The sequence below is a fragment of the Monodon monoceros genome, unplaced genomic scaffold (assembly GCF_005190385.1).
Source record: "Monodon monoceros isolate NGI ecotype Baffin Bay Population unplaced genomic scaffold, NGI_Narwhal_1 Super_Scaffold_4, whole genome shotgun sequence".
NCBI lineage: Eukaryota > Metazoa > Chordata > Mammalia > Artiodactyla > Monodontidae > Monodon > Monodon monoceros.
This window is the reverse complement of record NW_021703781.1, coordinates 1,186,067-1,208,100: the sequence shown is the minus strand read 5'-3', so window position 1 is coordinate 1,208,100 and position 22,034 is coordinate 1,186,067. Positions and strand designations below refer to the sequence as shown.

Sequence of the window (22,034 nt, the reverse complement as noted above, 5' to 3'; positions counted from 1 at the left end):
ACACACACACACACACACACACACACACACACACACACACACACACATATTCCCACAAGTCAGGGATGACCAACACCTTCGACTTATCCTTTATGAGCCTCGCCTGGTAGTGGTGCTTCCTGCATTTGGAGAGAAGAGTGTGAATTTCCCCCCCCCGAGGTCCCACGGTCTCCCACTAACCTGCTCTCCTGGCCTGTGCAGAGCTCGGCCGGAAGGGCAGGTGCTGCGCGCATGGTGCTGTCCTGCACCTCCGCTCCCTCACCCACTGCAGCAGCCCCGCTACCCTCCAAGAAGGTTGGCTGACGCCCAAAGCCTCTCAACTCACACTCGATGCACCCACATTGCCAGTCTCACCTCAACCAGAAAAGTCCCCAGACCGATCCGCTGGAGAAAAAATAAAACCCAGGAAAGCACAGCTGAGAGGGACCCTCAGGGCTCAGGCAAAGAAGTTAGAAACAGATAAATAACGTGCGGGCAGCAGCAGGGAGCAGCGTACCGTGTCACTTCCGTGTACAACACACTGCCCCACGTGCTCCCATCACTCACGCACCCACCCTCTCACGCGCCTTGGCATCTCCCAGGAGGGGGAGGGCACCTGGCGGCAGGGTCAGGCCCCCACCCCAAGGAGCCACACTCCAGCCACTTTACAAGTCCTGGCCCATGGGACATGGGGGGCGCCCCGGCCCTCAGAGTTTGTGACTCAGACAAGGACAGCCCAGAACGGTCTCCGTCCCATCCTCAGAGACAGAGACCTTTCTTCCTCCAAATGAGCCTTCTGCACAGGAAGACGCGAAAGAGGGGGTGAAGGAGGAGGCCACAGAACTGAAAGCCCTGCAGCACCGGAACCTACAGCTGCAAGCCAGATGCGGGGGGGACGAGGTGGGGCCCGAGGCCACCCAACTTAGACCAACACTGCCACCCTGAGTCAGGGTGTCGCGGTCACCGGCACAGGCGGGCACAGAGCGGGAGGGCGCTGGTCCCTGCATAGCTCTGCCCGCAAGGCCACCAGCCGGTGCCACATGCTGCACACGGGGTCCTGTTCCACACCCGTGATGCCACTGCAGGAATCAGAAACAAGCCTGGCACGTGGACACCGTGTCCAAAGACGCAGAGGGTAGCAAACTCATGAGATGAACGTGCCGGCCTCCTGCCTTTGGGGCTCCTGGCCTGCTCGCCTAACTGCGCCCCCTCCCCTCCCCACCCCACAGCTGCTGGCCCTTCTTTCCAGCTCGCCCGGGGTGGTGTTGGGCCTGCTTCACAGACCAATCCCGTCTCTGCGACTCCTCCTGGCTACTGCCTCTCCATCAGCCCCACCGGCCTCCTCTGCCTCCACAGCCTCTCCTGCTGCATCCAAGGCCCTGACCTCCAAGGCCCACACACACACACACACACACCTGGCCCCTCCCTGGGAACCGCGCAGCGCGCCCACTAGAGAAGACCCCGCCGCTCCCCGCCCAGGGACGCTTTCTGGATCGCTCTTCCGGAGGATGATTTAACTGATCATCAAATCCTCTCTACTAGGGCCAGACCAGGCCTGGGAGCCAAGCAGCAAAGTTTCGCAGTGCAACGGGGTTCCCAAAGACAATGTCCTTTACATCAAAGGTCATCAGTGGACAACGGCTCGAGCAGCCTGCAGAGGCATGGCGGGCAGAGTTTTCAAGAGCCGCCTCCCCAGGACCAGGGCTCGCAGCCCACGGAACTCTCCACCACCACTTCTGGAACCAGCTCCCGGTCCCCACTGAACAGGCTGCCATCCCCATGCTGTTCCTGCTGCTCCAGGCAGCACCCCACCACCCCCAGCTCCAGCCACACCTGGTGGGGGCACCCTCAGGCCGCGCATCACCCTCACATGTGAAGCACTAAGACTCTCTAGCATGTTCTGTCAGCTGAAGAACATGCGCTGGCCACCACCGAGGGCCAGAGGCACTGTGCTGGGCCACCAGCACGTACGGCCCGCCTGCCGTCCGAGGACGTGGCACGTGCTCGGCACGACTGACTGTTAAAGGAGGACCAAGGACAGAAGAAGCCAGCCATAGGTTTTATCAGCAGATGCCCTCTCACGAGCGCCTGGCACACAGGAGATGCTCCCCCGTCACTCACTCCTGTTACATCATCCTGTCCCACCTCAACCCCCCAAAAGCCCTTGATGCCAACTGAAATGGACAGGCACTAAAGCCGAACACAAAACAAAAGCACTGAAGCACCTCCAGGGGTGGCTGGGTTTCCAAGGCAGTGGCCAAATGACCAATGGTTTCAGCAAACTGTAGGGACGCAGGGCCTCAGGTGTCCAGGGACCCACCCAGGCCCCAGGGATGCTGCAGCTCCCAGCAGCAGGCACCGTGCTGTTTTCTCCAGCTGGTGCCCCTCCTCACCCGCAGCTCTCTGGGCGATGGAAGCCCCCCTCCCCCACAGGCATGGCCAACCTCACAGAGAGGAATAAACGTGCTGTCCAGAGGTACGTGCCTCATTCATGGGGAGAACCCAGGACTCTGCTATCACTCAAGAGTCCAGCAGACAGAGGACGATGCCCGGTCACCATGCGTGCGCAGCCCTGAGCAGGAGAAGCTGGCATGGAGTTGGCACGTGGTTAATACGCAACTATCGCACAAGACCAGCCTCTGAGAAGTCAGGTTCGGACACTGACCTAAAGAAATGAATCATCTCTACTGCATCCGCTGCGACGGCCGCTGAGGCACCGACAGGGCTGAGGAGAAAGGCGAGTGGGAGAGGCTGGAAGGATACAGTGAGCGCGCTGACGGGTGACAGGCCTGGACCTGGCGTCAGACAGAGCTAGGTCTCTGTCACTTACTAGCTGTCCATCCTAAACGAGTCTGCTGCCCACACCCCAACGTGTAAAAGAGGGGAAATCATACTTATGAGCCCCTAGGACGCTCACCCCGAAGCAGATGCAAATACAGGCGAGTGTCCTGTAAAGCCGCGCTGCAGCGGCACCCACAGGAGCCCTCGCTTTTGCACGCTGCTCTCTGTGTACCTTCATCCACGCTGACCACCACGAGGGCAAGGTGGCTGAGAGAGACCACGTCCCTACCAGAGCTGAGGCAGGAAAAAGCTCATCGAATCCAAGACCCATCAACTGCAGGGCCGTTAACTTCACCTAACTCTCAGGAGGAAAAATGTTAGCAAGCAAACCATGAGGCACCATCCATGACAAGATGCAACCTGATTTCAGAGATGCTAAAATGTGAGCGGGAAGAAGTGCATTTTCAGATCAATGAGGCACGGTGCGATGAGAATCCCAGGGGGCCCTAGAGCTCAGGGTCTGGTCCTGACTGGGCAACGTCCAAGGCCAGTTTGAGCCCATGGAGAGGTGGCGTCCAGCAGGGACCGCTCTTCAATAACCCTGGACCTTGTTCGAATTCCAGGCTCCCTGTCCCTCATGGAGATTCTCATTCAGTGGATCTGGGCTAGGGACACGCCACGCTCTCGAAGGGGTAGACGGTAGAGGGTTCCTGCCGCCCATCAGCCAGCCCTCTCATGCCCCGCCCACTGCCATGCCCTGGGCTGAGAACGTGCAAGGTGTCTGTGCCTACGGCGCCCTGTGCCCGTCAGTGCGCAGAGCCCAGCAAAGCCAACAGGAGGGGTCTGCCCACCAGAGCCCCCCTTCTCCCCCTGGCCTCCGGCATCAGGACACCCCTCTGGTGAAGAAAGGCCCACCAGAACAGAGGTGGGGATCCAACCCCGCACGCTGTGTGGTCCTCCCACACCTCACTCCTGGCTCGTCTCTCCCGCACACTTTCCCCCGATTCTGATTCATCTTCTGAGTGTGCCGCTGCAGACCTCCAATTAGGACGGGGGGCTGGAGGCGTGCTAGGCAGCCTTTCCCTAAGTTGGCTGTGACTCAGCCTGGCAAAGCCCCAAGCGCCGTTACAGCGGCCGCCTTCTGCCCCTTCATTAGCTCGGCGAGCAGTAAAGACCAGTAATCACAGGCTCAATCACTGCTCAAAGCACATTCGCCAGCACCTCCTGAGACCTAGAGAAAGAACAGGCGCGCAGCTCCTTTTTCCCAGCTCGGCAAAGCTCATTTGCATTTTGAGCAACGGGGACACGGGTGGGACTCCGTGGCTGGTGAATTATGCACTCCAGGATTTCTGAAGCCTATTAAGAAAGGAGAGCCTCCGTGGATAGCGAGCACGATGCAGCTCCGGCCACCCGTTTCCCTCCTCCCGCCCTCACTCAGCACATCTCACTTATTTTATAACTCAAGGCATCCAACTAGGCAGGGGTTTTAAAGCTTCCCATTTCTGAGGCTAGAGAGCCAGGGGGCTGAATGCCTGACGATCACGCTACAGCGACAGCCACTGCTCTCTGAGGCCCACCAGCTGCTTCTGATGACCTATTTTACCATGATAGGAAAGGACTGCAGGGCTGTCTATGCCCAAATCCCCCAGAAAATAGGATTTCAGCCTTTTCAGACAGTGGTTCCATTAAGCTCTGGAGAAAGGAGTGGAGGAGACACCGGGGGTCGGGGGGGGGGGGAGAGAGGCCCCCGCCCGGCTCCAGCTGCCCCTTCCAGTCCCAGAGCCCCCAGTCTGTGCAGGCATTCTACATCCTGAGAGAATACGAGGAGCTTAAGGATGCTCGGGAGTTAGAGGGAAAAGGCCGCTAGTTACTGAGCAGGGGCAGGGTGCGCACCCAGCCCGGTGGGTGTACAGGGAGCAGTGGCTGAATCAGTTAATTAACGACACCAAGTCCGTGGCTTACGGGGGTAAGCGCCTCCACCCTGAGCAGCGAACTCTGCTGGAGGAAGGAATCGTTACTCGGGGAAGGTCAGGTCATCACTCGCCAAGTAAATGACTAGGGGAAGGGAAAGAATAAATAACAACCCGTGACCTGATAAAGGGTTCGTCTACATCGGCTGACTCATTCCAGAATTGAGGCCAAAATCAGGGTTAACTGCAACAGGGCCGACACGATAATTACGTGTGTTTTGGTTTTTGGTGTTTTTAAAAGCCACCAACTCCTTTCCTTAGAGCCACACACAAAATCCTGCAGGGAGCTCTTTCCTGGAAGTAGAAATGCGTCCTCGGAGAGCCCCACTGATGCAGGCAGCCTTGTAGTCCACCGACACCTGCCTCAAACCGAGCAGGAGAGCCAACTGGCATTTCTTCCCAACCCCGGGGCTGAGGATGGAAACGTGTTCGCGGTGGTGGACTCTTGTCCTGGAGGAAAGACCGCGGATGCGGGAAAGCATCTCCACGCTCACCCCTGCGCCAATTCTTGCTGAATAAAGATAGTCACCTTCGCACAAAAGCAGGGTCGCTCATGGATACAAAGTAAACCGCAGTGGAGAGAGTAAAAGCCACACTAAGGGTCTCTGCTGTGCAAACCGAGATTCCACGAATGTTATTAAAATCTATTAAGGGGATTTTGGCCTCCGTGAAACCTAAGGAAAGATTATTAAAGGAAAAAGGACCACAGCTGTCTCTCTACCTCTGTCAATGGCTCTTTCAAGCAACTGTTTTTCTGGACAGCCTCACCCCGGAGGAAGTTGAGGCTGCTAAAAATTCTGCAAAGCAAATGACTAGGGTTATGAGAATCCCTGAAGCGTTGTGCTCTAAACACCATCTCAGGAAGACCAACAGATGCCAGTCTCAGCCTGTGAGACCCATCGGAGCAAAATGTCACTTCTTCCAGCCCCAGAGGGAGTCCTCAGATGACACCTTGTCCATGCTCCCCCTGTGGCCCACCCCCCCGGGCCCCCCCAAAGACAGAGTCCCTTGGAGTTCCACTGTCCCAGCAGCTGGATGTTTTCACTCTCCACTACCCAACACTCTCTTTGTTATTTCCCCTATGGAGTCTGTTTCCATCAATGCCTAGGGAAAGAACTGGGAGTGCCTTAGTTTGCTCTGTCTCTCTTGGGGGGAAAACAAGCTGTCCTCAGTTGTCACACTAAGTACGTGTCATTCCACCCGGACGCAGAGGCAGTTGCCACAAAGCCCGTGCGGCGTCACGTCAGATCAATAAGCAACTTCTACCTGACTCCTGCAAATACGAATACTTCAAAGACCCCAAACTGGAACCCCTGAGGTATAAACCTTCTCCATAGAACCACATCTGCTGCAAACTCTTCCAGAAAATAAACTGGGAATTCTAAAACAGGAAGTCAACCATTTAGGCTTATAATTCCAGAGAGACACAACTTCACTCTCGAGACCAAAACTGCTGCATTTGTTGTGAAGCCGCGGTTACGTCTCAAGCAGGTGCTCCCTTCATGACGCTTCTTCGCTCCTGCGTTTACAGCATGGAAAATCCGACCTCCCACCAACGGTTGGGGGTGCCCACTGTGCCGGGGACCAGTCGGGCTCCGGAGACTCAACAGTAAACAAAACATACCTGTCCCCAAAGGGGCTTCAGCTCATCTCCCCTTTCCTGACTTTAAAAGGAAGAGTCGAGCCTGTTTTTCAGAAGAAAAAGAGATTCTTCTAAGAGAACCAAAATGTTTTGAGCCTTGTAAGTCCTTAAAACGTACTAGCACTTAAAATTAGCTCCTCGGACAGACAATTTGTCTTTGCACTTTCACACAATGAAGACGGCTCAGGGGAAGGGCGAACTGTGCCTTGCCAACCAAGCAAGCATCGGGAACCACCGGGGAGAGCTCATCTCAGGAGGCAGCATCTCATTCCATCCACTCTTTGCACTTCCGTTTGGCAAAGGGGCAGAACGGGAGATAAGGAAGTTGTCCCCCAAATCTCTGCTACGGACTTCGATCCTCGGCCCCAGGCCACCCTGCTCCAAAGGACCAGGAAAGGGGTCCACATTATAGAGTTTCATGTGGAAGAGAGGAAAATATCAGAACAGGAATCATCACATACAAAAAACAGCAGGAACAACAGCCCATCACAGATTTACAGAACCCACAGTCCCACTTATGACACCATTTCTTTTTCCATCGCCCTTACGTTGTTTATCAAACATTTATTCCTGGTCCTGAGCTTGGCTGACCAGGACCTGAAAACTTGTTAAAACACCATCAGGATCATGTCAAGAAGCCTTTAAGTAGTCTAAAAAAGGCACGTTGTTTGTATCTGTCTTGACAGACCGGGAGTATATTCTGCAGGCTTAAGAATTTCAGTTCAATAAACACATGCTGGCACCTGACGTACTTGGGAGTGGGGAGGACGTGGGTGAGAGCGGCCAGCCCCCTGGCAGCCCTGACGGAGCTGATCACAAGGCCCGAGGGTCCTAGCCCCTCCCAGGGAGGAAAGAACGGGCAGGGGTAGAGGGCGGGGGGGAAGATGCTTATTTAACATTTACTGCAAAAGCCAGAATTACAAGGAGGCACCCCTGGCGTGACATGTTTAGGAAGCGGAGGGGTGGATTATATATACGTACACATGTATACATATATACATACATACACGCACACATATACACACACATACATGTATGTGTACAACACATTTAGGAAGTGTCAGGGGAAATATACATCTACACACACATCTACATACATGTGTGGATGGATATATACACGCGTGTGTATGTACACACGCGTGTATATAGATATGTGTATATTTCCCTCCCACACTTCCTAAGTGTGTCCTACATGGGTGTGTGTGTGTGTGTAGGTTTGTGTGTCCATGTGTATTTCCCCCAGACACTTGAGTGTTTAGATATACATACGTACGTACACGTGTATGTACATACACACACACAGGCTGTGGAGTGAGGCAGCCCTGCATTTTCATCGTTGTAACACCTCTCTGCTGAAAGAGCGTGTGACCTTGAGTAAGTTATTCAGCACCTACAGCTGCTCACTTGCAGAACCGGGTCCGTAATACCTATGCCTCACAGGACTGTCGATGGTGAAAAGGAGTGCTGGGCGGCCCCACTGTGCACAGCACGAGGCGCACAGTAGGTGCACAGCAAGGAAGCCTCTCCCGTGCCCTGTGGAACCATTTGAGGTATAGTAGCCAAACCTTAGAATTTAGAAACCTGAGGTACAGAGTGGTGCGGCAAGCGGCCTGGAATCGTAGCAAATTAAAGTACTTCCAGGACTCAATCCTTCATTTTTTAAATCGTTCATTGAACAACCAAGACACTGAACCCCTTGCTCTTCTCCATGGACCGTGTGGGCAGCTGGGACAAGCCAGCAGACAAACCACGGGCCTGGCCCTTGAGGAGCTGCGGGCCTGGTGGCGGGGGAAGATGCTAAGTATTCACTTGTGCAGGACTGGTGATGCCACGGGTATGGCAGCTCCTGGGGGGGGGGGGGGGGGGGACGCCTCAGACCCTAGAAGGGGGACAGAAGCCGAGAAGAGCCGGGAACCAGACTGGCCCCTCCTACAGGCGCCAGGCCCAAGGGGAGGGCCGGGCCCTCGGGCCTGGGTGCGCAAGGCCATCTGCAGGGCCCCAAGGGCGCGGGGACTCCAGGACATGACTGGGGGGAGCCCCCCTGGCAGCCGTCACAACACGAGGAAGAAAACGTCTCCTTCGAGGAACAAAGGCCAGAATGTCATGCAGCCGAGCACCCTCTGCTGAGCCTTGGGCGGCCGCGGCACCTCCTGGGCGTCAGAGCTCAGAAGGCAGAGGAAAGCCTCCCGGGGCCAAGCCAGAGGTGTGTGGACTCGCTGGAGGTTCCGGAAACACACTGGGGTGTTAATGATTTCGAGAAACTCGCAACAATGAACGCACTAGCCTCCTGACGGCCCAAGACTCCCAAGGACGGCGGCCCCAACCCCGGGCCCCGGCCACGCACCCTCCACCCCAGCCCCGGGCGCCCCGGGCTGGCTCCCGAGGATGGCAGCCAGCCTGGGTGCCCCCACTCCTGCCGACAGGGGTGAGGAAACGGGTGAGCCAGGCGGGGGCACCGACACTGCTGCAGCCCAGGGCAGCCCCCTTCCCTCCCCCCCCCACCCCCACCCCGCCCCCGTCCCGGAAGCACACGGTGGCCGCCTGCGCTCCATGGAAACACCCACATCAGAGAACAACCACCGGTGGATACGGGCAACAGGAGCGCAACTCTTCTCAGAAAGCAAGCAAGCAAGCACGTGGTCAGAGGACGGCTGCGGCGAGGGCTCAGACGAGGAGGTGATTCGGCACAGCCGGGAGCATCTGAGCCGGGGCGGGTGGACTCGCTTAATGACTGGGTCTAGACACCAGCTCAGCTAGAACTGCAGCCCCATTATGGAGTGAAAGCTACCCCGCCCACCGCCCTGCCTCACCTTGGGCTCAGGAAGCAGATTCCTGGAAACACCCCGGCAAATCCACAAGCTACACAACTCACAACTCACGCCCACGAAGTCTAAAGAGATGCTGTCTCACAGGAGGGGCCGCACACTGGATAAAAGCAGACAGACCAAGTGACGGGGAAGAAAGAAGACTGATTCGGCGGGGGCTGACTCGAGAGAAACTTACATTGCCTCCAGATAGGCCTCCAAACCTCCCAATCCCACGAACTACTCCCATGCAGTTCAAGTCTGTGCTAAAAAGAGTGTAAGGGTTTGAAGCTTCTGGAAGAAGGAAGTTATTCCAAATCTCTACTATGAACACCTGCTCACCAGAATACAAACAAGAAGATTCAGAATTTATTCTGGTATTAACTACTAAGAATTATGTACTTCTTTTTACATGATACACTCATACATATTAACTCATTTTTACCCCTGAAACCTTAGTAGAATTAGTATCATTATCTGTTTTATCGATGCCAAACCTAACGACTCAGAAATGTAAAAGCTGCCCGAAATTGCCAGCCAGTTAAATATCAATGACACAATGTACATTTGGTAATTTACTGTAACTTTCCACTATTAAAAAGATATTCTAAACTTTGCTGATACCAAGGAGAGATTAAACTATGATGTTTCATTTTCGTGTTAAGATATAAGAAATAGCAATATTCACAATAGCCAGAAGGTGGAACTACGCCAACTGTCCACCAACGGATGAATGGATACATACAATGAAATATTATTCAACCTTAAAGAGGAAATTCTAACACATGCTACATCATGGATAAACCTTGAAGACGTTATGCTAAATGAAGTAATATACCAATCACAAAAGGACAAATATTCTACGATTCCACTCATATGAGGTCCCTTTAATAGTCAAATTCATAGGAACAAAAAGTACAGTGGTGGTTCCCAGGGGCCGGGGTGGGATGTGGAGTTAGTGTTTAACAGGGACAGAGTTTCAGTTTTACAAGATGAGAAAGTTCTGGAGACGGATGGTAGTGATGGCTGCAGCAATAATGTGAACCTACTTAATGCCACTGAACTGCACGCTTAAGAACAGTTAAGGAATATTTTATGTTATGTATGTTTTACCACAACTTTTGTAAATTTTTAAATATTTTTAAAAAGAAAATGAAAAAAGGTAAGGAAATCTACTTGGTTCACTGAAAACTGATAATCTCAATATGATAAAAATTTTATCTCGAGGCTTCCCTGGCAGCGCAGTGGTTAAGAATCCGCCTGCCAATACATGGGACATGGGTTCGAGCCCTGGTCCAGGAAGATCCCACATGCCGCTGAGCAACTAAGCCTGTGCGCCACAAGTACTGAGTCTCCGCTCTACAGCCCACGTGCCACAACTACTGAGCCCGCGTGCCACAACTACTGAGGCCTGCGCGCCTAGAGCCCGTGCTCCACAACAAAAGAAGCCACCGCGATGAGAAGCCCGTGCACCACAACAAAGAGTAGCCTCCGCTCGCCGAAACTAGAGAAAGCCTGCACGCAACGAAGACCTAATTCAGCCAAAAAAAAAAAAAGTATCTCCTGAGCAAGTACACAGTGTTTTAACAATTTGGATCAATGGTTCATTAAATTAAGAGTTTGGTGTGTAAGGTCTCCCGTGATCCTGGGTCTGAGCTGTGAAATGCCAGACGAGCCCTTTCATTTTTGGTTACTTTCCTTCCCCCCTTCCCAGACGCAACTTTGGACAGTAACTCAGTATGATCCTGATGTTCTCATAACATATTTAATGAGAAAAGGGAATCATTCTGTTTGCTTCTAAACAAACCATTCAGACAGAAATGAACGAATTACTCATCCTACAGAATCTGTTTACCATCTGCTGCTGAAGGGAAGTCTTCACTGAACTGGAGGACCTCTGCATGAATTAGACCCAAAAAGAAAAAATGCCTTCGAGGTTTCAAATCTCTTTGATTCTGTGATTGTACATACTTCAGACCAAACCGAGTCTATCTTTGAGAAGAGAAGGGATATTAAGGAGACTCAACAGGGGCAGCAGTTCCCAGCCCGGCACCCCCAGGCTGCTAAGGATTACCAGGGAAGGCTGGAAAAATGGAATTAATTGGGAATTAAGAAGGACTTTGCCTAATAGATAAAAAAAAAAACTTCAAATAAGATGAGGGTCAAAGGCAGAAACATTTAAGAGGTCCTGGTGAGCAAGAGGGAGGGAGGGAGGGAGGGACAGAGGGACGGAGGGACGGAGGAGGGGAGTGAGCCCCATCCCCGCCCTCAGCAGTAAGCAGCCATCCCTTCTCACAGTCACCTGCCGCTAGGGATTCACGTTGACAAGATCCTCATATTAACAAACATCACAAAGAAATCACTTAAGCAAATGACTGATCTGCACTGATAAGGAGTTCTTTAGTCATAATTATCACACATAAGTACGTTTTTAATATGTTTGGTTCAGTAATTAAAATCTTCTTAAAGGGGATAATTTTCTACCACGGCTCAACCTAAATTGGCAGGTCCTAGAATGAGAAGACTCCACAGATGTAGTTGGTGTGTAGTTCTTCTTAAAACGGAAAGCCAGCGGGGCAGGAGCTGCCACGGCTCAGTGAGAAGTCACTCCAGCAAACACTCCTTCTGACACAAGGCTGAGCGGTGTCCTCGCTCTGCACGGTGCGTGCCACTCTACTGCGAGAAAACAGCCACGGTTTCCTGCCTCTCAGGGCCCTGGGGCCACCCTGTCCTCCTGGGGTGGCACCTGGCGGGGGCGGAGCCTCTGCTCCATCCTCCGGGGGGCCCCTCTCACCCCAGGGCAGCTCGGAGGCTCCCTTCTCTGGTGCAGCAGCCTGGACGGCTCAAGGCCGGCCGGCTGGGCTCCAGGAGAGCAAAGGGCGGCTGCCAGGCCTCTCACGGCGGGGCCGCGCCAGCCTGGGGTCACACCACCTCCCGCCCCCCCGCAGCCACTGGGCAAGGAAGCCACCAGAAGGCTGGTGGATGGGGAAGCGGCGGGCAGAGCGCACAGGCCGGGGGGAGAGGGGGCTGCTGGGACAGGGCCGGACGGCCTCTGCCACCACGGGCACCGGCGTGGCCGTGTCCCGTAGGCCACTTCCCCCCAGAGCTCTCCCAGCGGGCGGCTGGTCTGAGTGGGCGCCGGGCAGAGCGCAGCGGAGAGGGTCGATCCGGGGCCGGCACGGGTGGGCTCCAACCCCACCACGTCCACGCGAGTGCCAAGGCAGCCCATATAGCCTTCTCCACCCCGCGGACACTTCATCCACAACCTGGGGATGACAGCAGCACCTCGCAGAGTCTCAAAAGGACTAAATGCGCTCACGCGCACACGCGCGCACACACACAGCTTTAAAGAGCACGCGGGCGCTGGCCCTGCTTGCAGTGAGCGCTGCTTTTCATTTGCCGCTGCAGGGGTCACACGTAAGCCCATCCAGGACAGCAAGGGCAGCCACAGACCCGGGGGCCACCTGCTGCAGCAGCTCCCCCCCCGCGCTGGGGGCCTGGGGAAGAGCCAGGCTCTACCCAACCCCTGGAACCAGAGGCGGAGGGGCGATTCAGAAGCCAGAGCAGCTTGAACAGAGGCGCCAGCGTAGGTCACCATGAAAACCCAGGGACCACGGACTCTGCGAGGGGCTCCAGCCCGAGAGCCGTACCTGCATCTCTTTATTTAATCCTCGCCACCACGAAGGGGGCTGCAAGCACACCGGACGCAGGGTTAGATTCTGCATGTCTCAGCCTGTTTCCCAGTCTAAAAAGCGGGAATAACACGTACCAGGCACCTAACCACACTCAGGGTCAGCCCCCGCCCGCCCCATCTTTATCGCTCCTCCCCAAATTGTCGGGCTCTGACTGTTTATGTCTCTTCTGATAGTTTTTAGCTCTACCATATATATTCCTTTGAACATAAGCTCTCCAGATGTTTCGGGAAAAGCACATGTATTTCGATCCAAAGAACCGTAACGCTATGATCGCCCCCATTTAATAAGTGGAGAAGCTAAGGTTAGAGAGATGAAGCACCTCACGTGGCCAATAAATGGTGCAGGGTGGATTCAAACCCACTTCTCAAAAGCCTGCCCTCTTAGCAACATGCTTTGCTGCCTGTGAGGCGCGAAGTGACATGGAGGCTGAGGGACGCAGCCCGCGTTGCCCTTGACCAGGTCAGAGCTGCGGGTCTGGCCACTGACAGAGGCACCGTCTCCCCTCCACAGACCTGCCTTCACACGACAATGACCCGACGCTCCCGGCCTCGGCTCGGCTGATAAGGAGTTCTTTATTTTTATCATATTGAGATTATCAGTTTTCAGTGAACCAAGTAGATTTCCTTACCTTTTTTCATTTTCAAAATACTTAAAAATTTTAAAAAACTGTGGTAAAACATACATAACATAAAATACTGATTTTATTAAATCAGTATAGGTACTGATTTAAATAAATGGCCACGTCTGCATCTCTCCATCTGGTGTTTGGTATTTTTTTCCCCAACGCCATTAGGATGTTGTTCACTGATCTTAATTAAAGTCTACGAGATTCTTATCAAGTATGAGGGCTAAGAAAATGTTTACTGTTCACAAGAAATGCTTCATTTTATTAGAAAATGAAAGCTATGCAACCCACCACGGTTCCCATGTGCTTCGGCTACCAAGATACAAGTTCGCGTTGCACTGAAGAACCGGTCCTGGTCTCCTGGGTGCAGGCCCGCTGAGAGGCATGTGTACACAGCCCTGCTCGGCCGGCTCTCTGGGGCCCGGGCTCCTGCTCTGTCAACGGGGACCACAACAACGCTTCCCCGAGGGTTACGCTGAGTACCAGACTCAACACAGACGGGAACACCCCCAGGACCTGCCCAGGGAGACACTCAGTACCGGTGCCCCTTCACCCTTTCTTTTCCATCCTCTTCTTTTCTTCTTCTCCTTTTTCTGCCCGCCCTACCCCTCTCCCCCATTATATGGCCCTAGATTTTTTTTTTTTGGTATGCATTTATCCATAATTCTTGAGTATTAACCTATAAATATTCTATAATCCAGTTTAAAATCCTCAAATTTATACCAAGGCTTTGACTTAGCTTGTGCTAAATCATTTTTTAAATTTGTAGTTTTATTTTATTATAAAAAGCTGGTACTCCTATACATAAATGAATAAGAACTCAAAATTCATCATACATTGACTTCACTCATTAGCTTGACCTTCTAGTAAATCTTTAGCGTCACTGATTCTGGCTGCTATATAAGGAGATCCTCCCTTGTCTGGGTGATTTAAAAGCACAACTCATCGATGAGCATCTCTTATTTTTCCTTTATTAGCAGTAGGGCTTACAGCTAGTATTAATGCTGCTTCCCGCTTTGCCATTTGGGGCTCAAACCCACCTCTGTACTAGCCACCACTGAAGGCAGATTTCGGTAGACTTTGAAAAACTTGTTTTACTTGAGGCTCCATGGCTTCATGGCTTGCAAAGCGTAACGGCCTACAACTCCTGCAGCAGCAACGATCAGTCCAGTTGCTACCACTGTACTGGCCGTGGTTCCCGCTGGGCTCCCAGGCGCCACCTGGAGCGCGGCTCATCCCAGCCCACCCACCAACTCTACACCTCTACCACAAGGCCGGCCCTAGATCTTTGAACTCTTGTTCTAATGAATCTGTGTTTACACATAATATGCTTTTTTCCCATAATGTGCCTCAAATCTTTTTAGAAGTATGCGTAGCTTAAGTACACAACAGCCATCATCTAGAAGTGGAAGGAAATTTCAGAGCTGCTCCATAATGGACACAGAAGTGGGAGATAAGGTGGTACGATGTCACCCTCCAAAAATAAAGCCAAAGAGAACCAACGGAATGAATGATGCGAGCCATCTGTGGCCATCTTTCCAGGAAATAGCTCACTCTAATCGCAAAGAAGAATTGAAGCAAAACACCCAAGGAATGTAAGGTAGGCTGTAATCTAACTATAATACATTTGGGAAATAGTTCTGCTGACTGCTTACTGAAGAATGTTAAGAAGAATGCCAGATGCGTCCGTCAGGATCCGATTTCTAGAATTCAGACAACGGACAAGCTTTTAAACAGAGGCTTCACCGTCAATCGTTAACTCGGTATCAAGCTGTTAACTAGGTAACTGAAAGGGCACGAGGAAAACTCCAAGGCTTCAGGCAGGCAGCAAGTGCAGGAAGCAGCCACCACCCCTGGGCTGGAGGGAACCAAGGGAAGAAGTGGAATCAGTGAGCCTTACAAACTCAGAGGGAGGGCCTGAGGCCGCCCCGAGAAGGGGGTCTGCTCAGCTGGTGCTGGGGTCTCTAGGATGGCGATGAGGCTGTTTCTTTCTGTGCTGGGAGGAGGGCACAGCGGGTTCTCCGGGGCAGCTAAGGGGGAGGCGTGTCCCCGGGGCCTGCTCCAGAGCGGGGGAACAGAGAGGAGGGACCAAGCCCCTTCCCTGCATACCGCCCGGCTGGTGCTTGGACCGCCACCCGTCCCCGGAGGGCACAGACGCGCTGTGCAGAGTCCTAGCTCCGGCGGCACAGAGGGGAGCCTAGAAGGATTTGGAGCTGAGACAACAGTTTAACAAGCTACGCACTGGGTTTTTGAAAAATGAATCTCCATCAGCACCCTAGGGAGAGGGTATTGATTCTATGCACAGAAACATCCCCAGAATGAAGGCCGATCCAGCTTCCACAGAGGGAGGGGAAACATGCCTAGGAGAGCAGCTGCTCGCCCTGGTTTCCTGAGCACGCGCACCCCGGAGCCCTCTCCCCCAGGCTCCGCTCCCATCAGCAATTCATGACCCAGAATCCTTATTTACCAACATTTTACAATACTGGTTCATGGAAACCCCGGGCTTTGATTGATAACCTTCTAGATGAACGAATACCATCTAGTTTCCAAACCTATGAAACCCAGAGACCCAGGGTGATTCTCTCTTTAAGTTCTGTCTGAAACAGCTCGCTGGCCTCTCTTTACCCACTGGAAAACGGACCAGTGGGTAAAGAGAAGTCTTCTGAAGAAAATAATCACGTAAGCCTCGACTGTTTCTACAAATGTGTTACACACACACAATGGTACAGAAGTGAAGAAAACAGACAAAGAACTCCAACTTCCCCCTGGAAAACCTACCTCGCCATTTGTAAATTCTGTGCAGTTTATTATCCTCCAACAGAGGAATGAGCCCAAGTCCAGGGACGTCAGAAACCTCGGAAGGGCGGGTACTCCACACGCCCCCTCACGTCCAGCCCGCACCACCTGATCCTTCCCGTGCGAGGGTCTCTGCTACTGGGCAAAGGACCCTGCTGGACAGCCTCCACTTTCACTCAAGGGGGCACGTGCAGGGCTACGGGGGGAGCAGACGGGGTGCCGTGCGGGGCGCTGCGCGTCACCCACCGATTCCAGGTCAGACTGGAAGGGATGGCTCTGTTCATTTCCCTGAGTGGCTCACAGGACACTAATGACCAGAGGCCTCTAATCATGAAAAAGTTCCCAGTGCTTCCTTCCAATCAGCTGGTACTTGATCCAGAGTTTTCCTCGAGAATTACATCCACGTGGCCACTGACCCTCACACATAGGGTCATACCTCCCCCTGCAAACAACAACGAAAACAAAGCAACCCCAGATTAAAATAAGATAGGAGAATAGAATCCAAGATCGCTCGACCACCGAACACCTCAAGCCACTCCCAATACTCATTCAGTCCAGTAAGGAAGCTGTAGTTTCTTTACGCTCCAAACTGTCATTTTCATATCTGTTGTTCGTTACTTTTACTGTAAACAGTAAGCTTCTCAGAGCCTCCTGAATAAGTGCTTATGACAAGAGCACCACTCAGTAATCCAACGGGCACTTCACTGTATACCCATCAATATTCACCCCTGAATATAAAAGCAAGCACCCAAGTCTTCCAAAAGAAAGACCAAACTCAAGCTCAAAGCCCTACACAATAGACCAAATATATATGTGAGGACTCCATGCGCTTTCTTTTTCCCCCCTCTGGCATGCGGGATCTTAGTTCCCCAACCAAGGATCGAATCCATGCCCCTTGCAGTGGAAGGGCGGAGTCTTAACCACTGGACCACCAGGGAAGTCCCTGGACTCCATGAGTTTTTAAAAACACGCTTCAGCTCAAGAGCCGATGTTCTGATTTAACTGGCCTGGGGTAGGTTCTAGGCATCTGTATTTTTAAAATCTCCCTAGTTGTTTCTAACATGTGGCCAGATTGAAAACCACTGGTCTACAGTGTGAATTGGGGGGAGTGGGGCGCAGCACCCAGGCTGGGCGGGGGAAGGGGGGTAAAAGGATGAAAGACACAAGCTGCAAGGAAAACCGACGAAGACCCGGGGGAGAAGGACCAGGGCGAGAAGAGAGAAGGTGACAGCAGCCGGTCTGAGGCTACTGCAGTCCTGAGATTTCACTTTAATGCAGCAATGTGAGTGCAATCAACAGGCAAAGTCCTTCACCCTGCAGGTTTTTCATATGTGAAATTCAGTAATTAGGGCTGGTCGTCAGATGAGACAGCTCTTAAAATATGAACCCTAAGCACGCCTGTGTGCTGGGTTCGAAGGGGCTGTGCGTCCGGCACGTGAAAGAAGAGCGCGGAAACCAGGACCCAGCTGGGGGCCTCCACCTGCACCTCTGCCGGCACCTTCCCAGGTGAAACAATGTGGCTCCCTGGGATGGAAGAAAACGTGCTGACCTCCACAAAACAACTTTGCATTTCTAACGAAATTTGCCGTGTACGCCTTTTTTGGCCAGGAAGAAGGAAAGAGGCATGCACATGTCGGCATCTGTGTGCACACGTGTACGTGTCTCTAGCTGCAGACATAAAACAACTTTCCAGCAGCTGAATTAAGGTGCAAGCACACACACGCGCACACACACACACACACACACACACACACCCCTGCACACACACAATGTCCGGAACACTTTTACCGATGGGCAAAGGGTTAAGAGGCAACACCTCACCTAATCCTGGTAACAGCCCCGTGAAGTAGGCCCTGTTCCTGTCTCCACCTCACAGATGAGGTGACACTGTCTTGGAAGGGCACCTGTGCGAGGACACAGCAGGAAGGAGGGCTGAGACTGGATCCAGGGGGATCCAGGGACCAGGCGCCCTCCGCCCCCTCCCCCAGGGCACACTCAGTGTCCCACAGGCACCACAGCAGGGCAGACACACAGCTGGGAAGACAGGGCTGTGCCCTGAGCAAGCCGTTATTAATGACAAGTTATAACCCGCTCCAAGAGATCCCGCCCAGAGAGCCAGGCTACAACTGAATCCTTGTCGCTGCAAAAGTTCTGCGCTGTATGTGGGTGAAACGAAGGAGGAGGAACAAGGGGTGAAAAGGAAAATAAATCTCCTGAGCACGCAAAGAAACCCACTCATTTTCAAGCTCTTTTCCTCCTCGGCCGATGAAGAAACCCCCCCCCCCCAAAAAAATGTAAGAGAGAGAAAGCCTGATGTCCAAAGGATGAGTTGTCTTGCTGTAGGAAGTCCTCCCCTCCTATGCTGCCCTCCCGTCTCTCCCCTGGACCTATGCATTTTTCCAACCCCCATGCCCACGACCAAAGGACTGGAAGAATAGCTAGGAGAAGCCCTGCTAGTTCTTAGAGGCCGAGCTAACCACTTAGTGCGCAGGGCAGTGACGCTACTGCATCGCTAACCGCCATAATGCCCTCTCGCTAAATTCTCGCTCCAACGACGCCAGATGCCGTCGGCTCACAGGACTCTGTGCCCCCCTCTCCAAATAACTGAGGGCACAATTTCCTCAGTTCCTCCTCTCGCACCTCAGAACGCCAAGTCCCGGGATAAATCCTATCACTGGTTCTCTACAGTCCACGAAGGTGGACAAATCTCGCCGGTCCCTCGGCACGTGTCTGGCGGCACCCGCGTTCCTCCCTCAACTTGGGAGGCTGGCTTCAGACCCTTCACAGGTCGCTTGCGGCGTTCCGACAGATGCTACCGAAGGGCCCGCTGCCTTCCGCAAATGACTTTAGGGGCACTGCCTGAAGTGCGGACTGGGTGCCCACCCCCATGGGTTCAAAGTGTTGCCTAGAGGTGCCCCAACACTTCACAAACATAAATCCACCTCCATCTTGTCTGTCCAATGTCCCTGCAGCTCCAAGCCCCTACACCACCAGCCAGTAGTATATCCACAGTTTTACAAGTGCTCATCCAAGGCACAGAGCGTTAAAATGACGAGCCAGGGGTCGCTCCAAACACTCAGGAATGTAATGATACAAGAACGTCAGACGCCTAGCCCCCAGTCTAGCGGTCTGTCCCCACACAGGCAGGCCAGGCTGCTCAGAACCCACTGTAACCAGGTGTCTGTCCAGAGATGACCGTCTAAATGTAGAAGCGCTTTACGATGATGAATCAGTGGAAGGAGGGTTAACAACGAAAAACTCTTTTCTAAACACAGCCGGAAGGGACTAGGCTGCTTAAACACAATTTAAATCCTATCACCCGCGACCTCTCTCCTGTCCCCAGAGTCCCTGCACAGCCCCCCTGTCCTCAGACAAGGTGAAGCGGCACCAACACCAATTAAGGGGCGATGATTTAAAAGCTTAACCTACAAATAGAGCCAGGCCCACGCAGCTGCAGCATCAATGCAGCGCCTCTGGAGGGAAAGGTGGACGCTGTCCTTGTCTTCAGGTCCACATTCTCGCTGCAAGTGCAGAGAAGCCAGATCTGCACCCAGAAATGACGGCGACTCCCTACGCTGAGCACTTCTGCCAGACCACGGCTGTCGCGGACAGGAGGCTCGGTGTGAAAGCGGCACAGTGGCTCTCTAACCCCAGGCTGTAACAGCCGGCAGGAGCAAAGCCCAGAGGGGAGGGATGGCAGGGCCAGGACGTCTCACAACAGTGCAGAAGACCCTCTGCTGAGCCCAGGCTCGTGGCCCTTCTCACCACCACGACCCCACCAGTCTCAGCCTCGTCTCGCTTACCGATATTACGGAACACCAACCAGAGCACCAATGATGTGCCGGGTGCCAGGCCACACCCAGGGAACATGGCGACATGCACAAATAAATTCCTAAATGCATACCATGCCCTGAGCACCCTCTGACCCTGTGTGGCCCCTGCCCACCACACTTCTATTCGCTGACCTTTTTGCTTTAGACTGTCCAAGCACACCAAGTTCATTCTGGCCCCAGGACGCTTGCACATGACGTTCTCCATGCCTGGACAGTCTTCCACCACATCCTCATGGCTGGATCCTTCTAGTCATGAGCTCTCCCCCAAAGGTGCCCTCCTCGGTCCTTTGTGATGAGTCTGTGAGCTCCCTTGGAGCTCCACGTAGAGCTGCCCAATGCTGCCTTGGTGGCCGCCAACGCTCACCCCTCCCAGAACGCACGTTCCCAGGCCCTCATCTGCCTCACTCCCCTGACCGCCCTGGGGCAGGCGCATCACTGCGGCTGCTGCTGCATCTCCGTGGGGAAGCAGAGCTGAAAGGGGAGGGGCTGAGCAGGTGCCGGCCCCCAAGGCGCTCACAGTCTAGTGGATGCAGATGCCCAGCAGCCTGCGGAGTCCTGGGGGTCAACAGCGGCGCCTGGTGAGGGACCCAGGACGACGGAGGGCTGCGAGCCCTGCTCTCTGCTGAACCAGCAGGATCCCGGAGATGCAGACCCCCCCACCCACGCGCACCTGGCCCAACATCCGAGGGCTGATGGAGAGAGCTCAGGCCCACCCACAGCTCCAACATCCCGGGTCCCTAATTAGCACTTAAAAGTGCATGGTCTGGGGACGTCCCTGGTGGCACAGTGGTTAAGGATCCACCTGCCAATGCAGGGGACACGGGTTCGAGCCCTGGTCCTGGAAGATCCCACATGCCGCGGAGCAACTAAGCCCGTGCGCCACAACTACTGAGCCCGCGTGCCACAGCTACTGAAGTCCGCACGCCTAGAGCCTGTGCTCTGCAACAAGAGAAGCCACCGCAATGAGAGGCCCGCGCACCGCAAGGAACAGTAGCCCCCGCTCTCCGCAACTAGAGAAAGCCCGCGCACAGCAACAAAGACCCAACGCAGCCAAAAATTAAAAAAAAAAAAAAAAAGTGCATGGTCTGTGCATATAGGCCCCTGACTGTCAGCTGGGGCAACGGCTAGGTTTCTAGGCTTTGTCCACTGTTTCTACGTGTGCAGACCTCTGAAACTAGTACTCTCCTCACAGCTCCAACACTCCCTTCCCGGAATAAATAAGTAACCAAGAAAATACGGAAGGTACCAGAGCCAGACTGTCCCCCCCGCTCAGCACTAAGGGGGAGGGGCATGGAGCACGGGGATCCCATGGAGGGGGCGGCTCTGAGGCCCCGGGAGGAGACTGCCCGCCGGAACATCTGCGAACTGCAAAGGCAGGACTTGAAGCCAGACACCCACGAAACTACCATCCTACCAGCTTGCTCCATCACGCCCATTAACGCATTAGGTCTGCTTTGCTCTCGGTGTCCCTGGGAACGTACACTGCACTCTGGCCAAGTACAGTCTATCTCTCTTAAACGTGCCCCAAACGTGACATTTCTGGCCCCGCTCAGCACCACAGCTTCAACCTGAACAAAAACAGGGAGCTTCCCGGGTCCACGGCAGGTCCGAGAGCGGGAGGGAGAGCACAGAGGGCGGGAGAGCTTCCTTCCTCAGGCTTCTGCCCTGATTTACATTCTAGTCACCGATGCACACCGCGAAGCTACCCTCCACCTGGGTGTCTGCCCCTGCTCCGCCAGAGGGGCCCAGCGTCGCCCCAGAAGCATCTGTGAGAAAGAAGGGTGAGTACACGCGCCAGTGAAAATAAAAGGAGCCCTCATTAAACTGCACCGGCATCGTCCCCACCAACTCACTCATTTCCATCAACCCCCTTCTCACAGACAAAGACACGAAGGGTCACAGGCAGTAA

General features: G+C 53.7%; 1 protein-coding gene and 1 pseudogene across 1 annotated transcript in view; both read right to left on the bottom strand.

Moving 5' to 3' along the window:
- GALNT2 (polypeptide N-acetylgalactosaminyltransferase 2) overlaps positions 1–22,034 on the bottom strand; it is a 175,208-nt gene that overhangs the window by 139,042 nt on the left and 14,132 nt on the right. The gene's annotated exons all lie outside the window — the stretch shown is intronic.
- Positions 14,130–21,032, bottom strand: LOC114908771 (annotated as a pseudogene).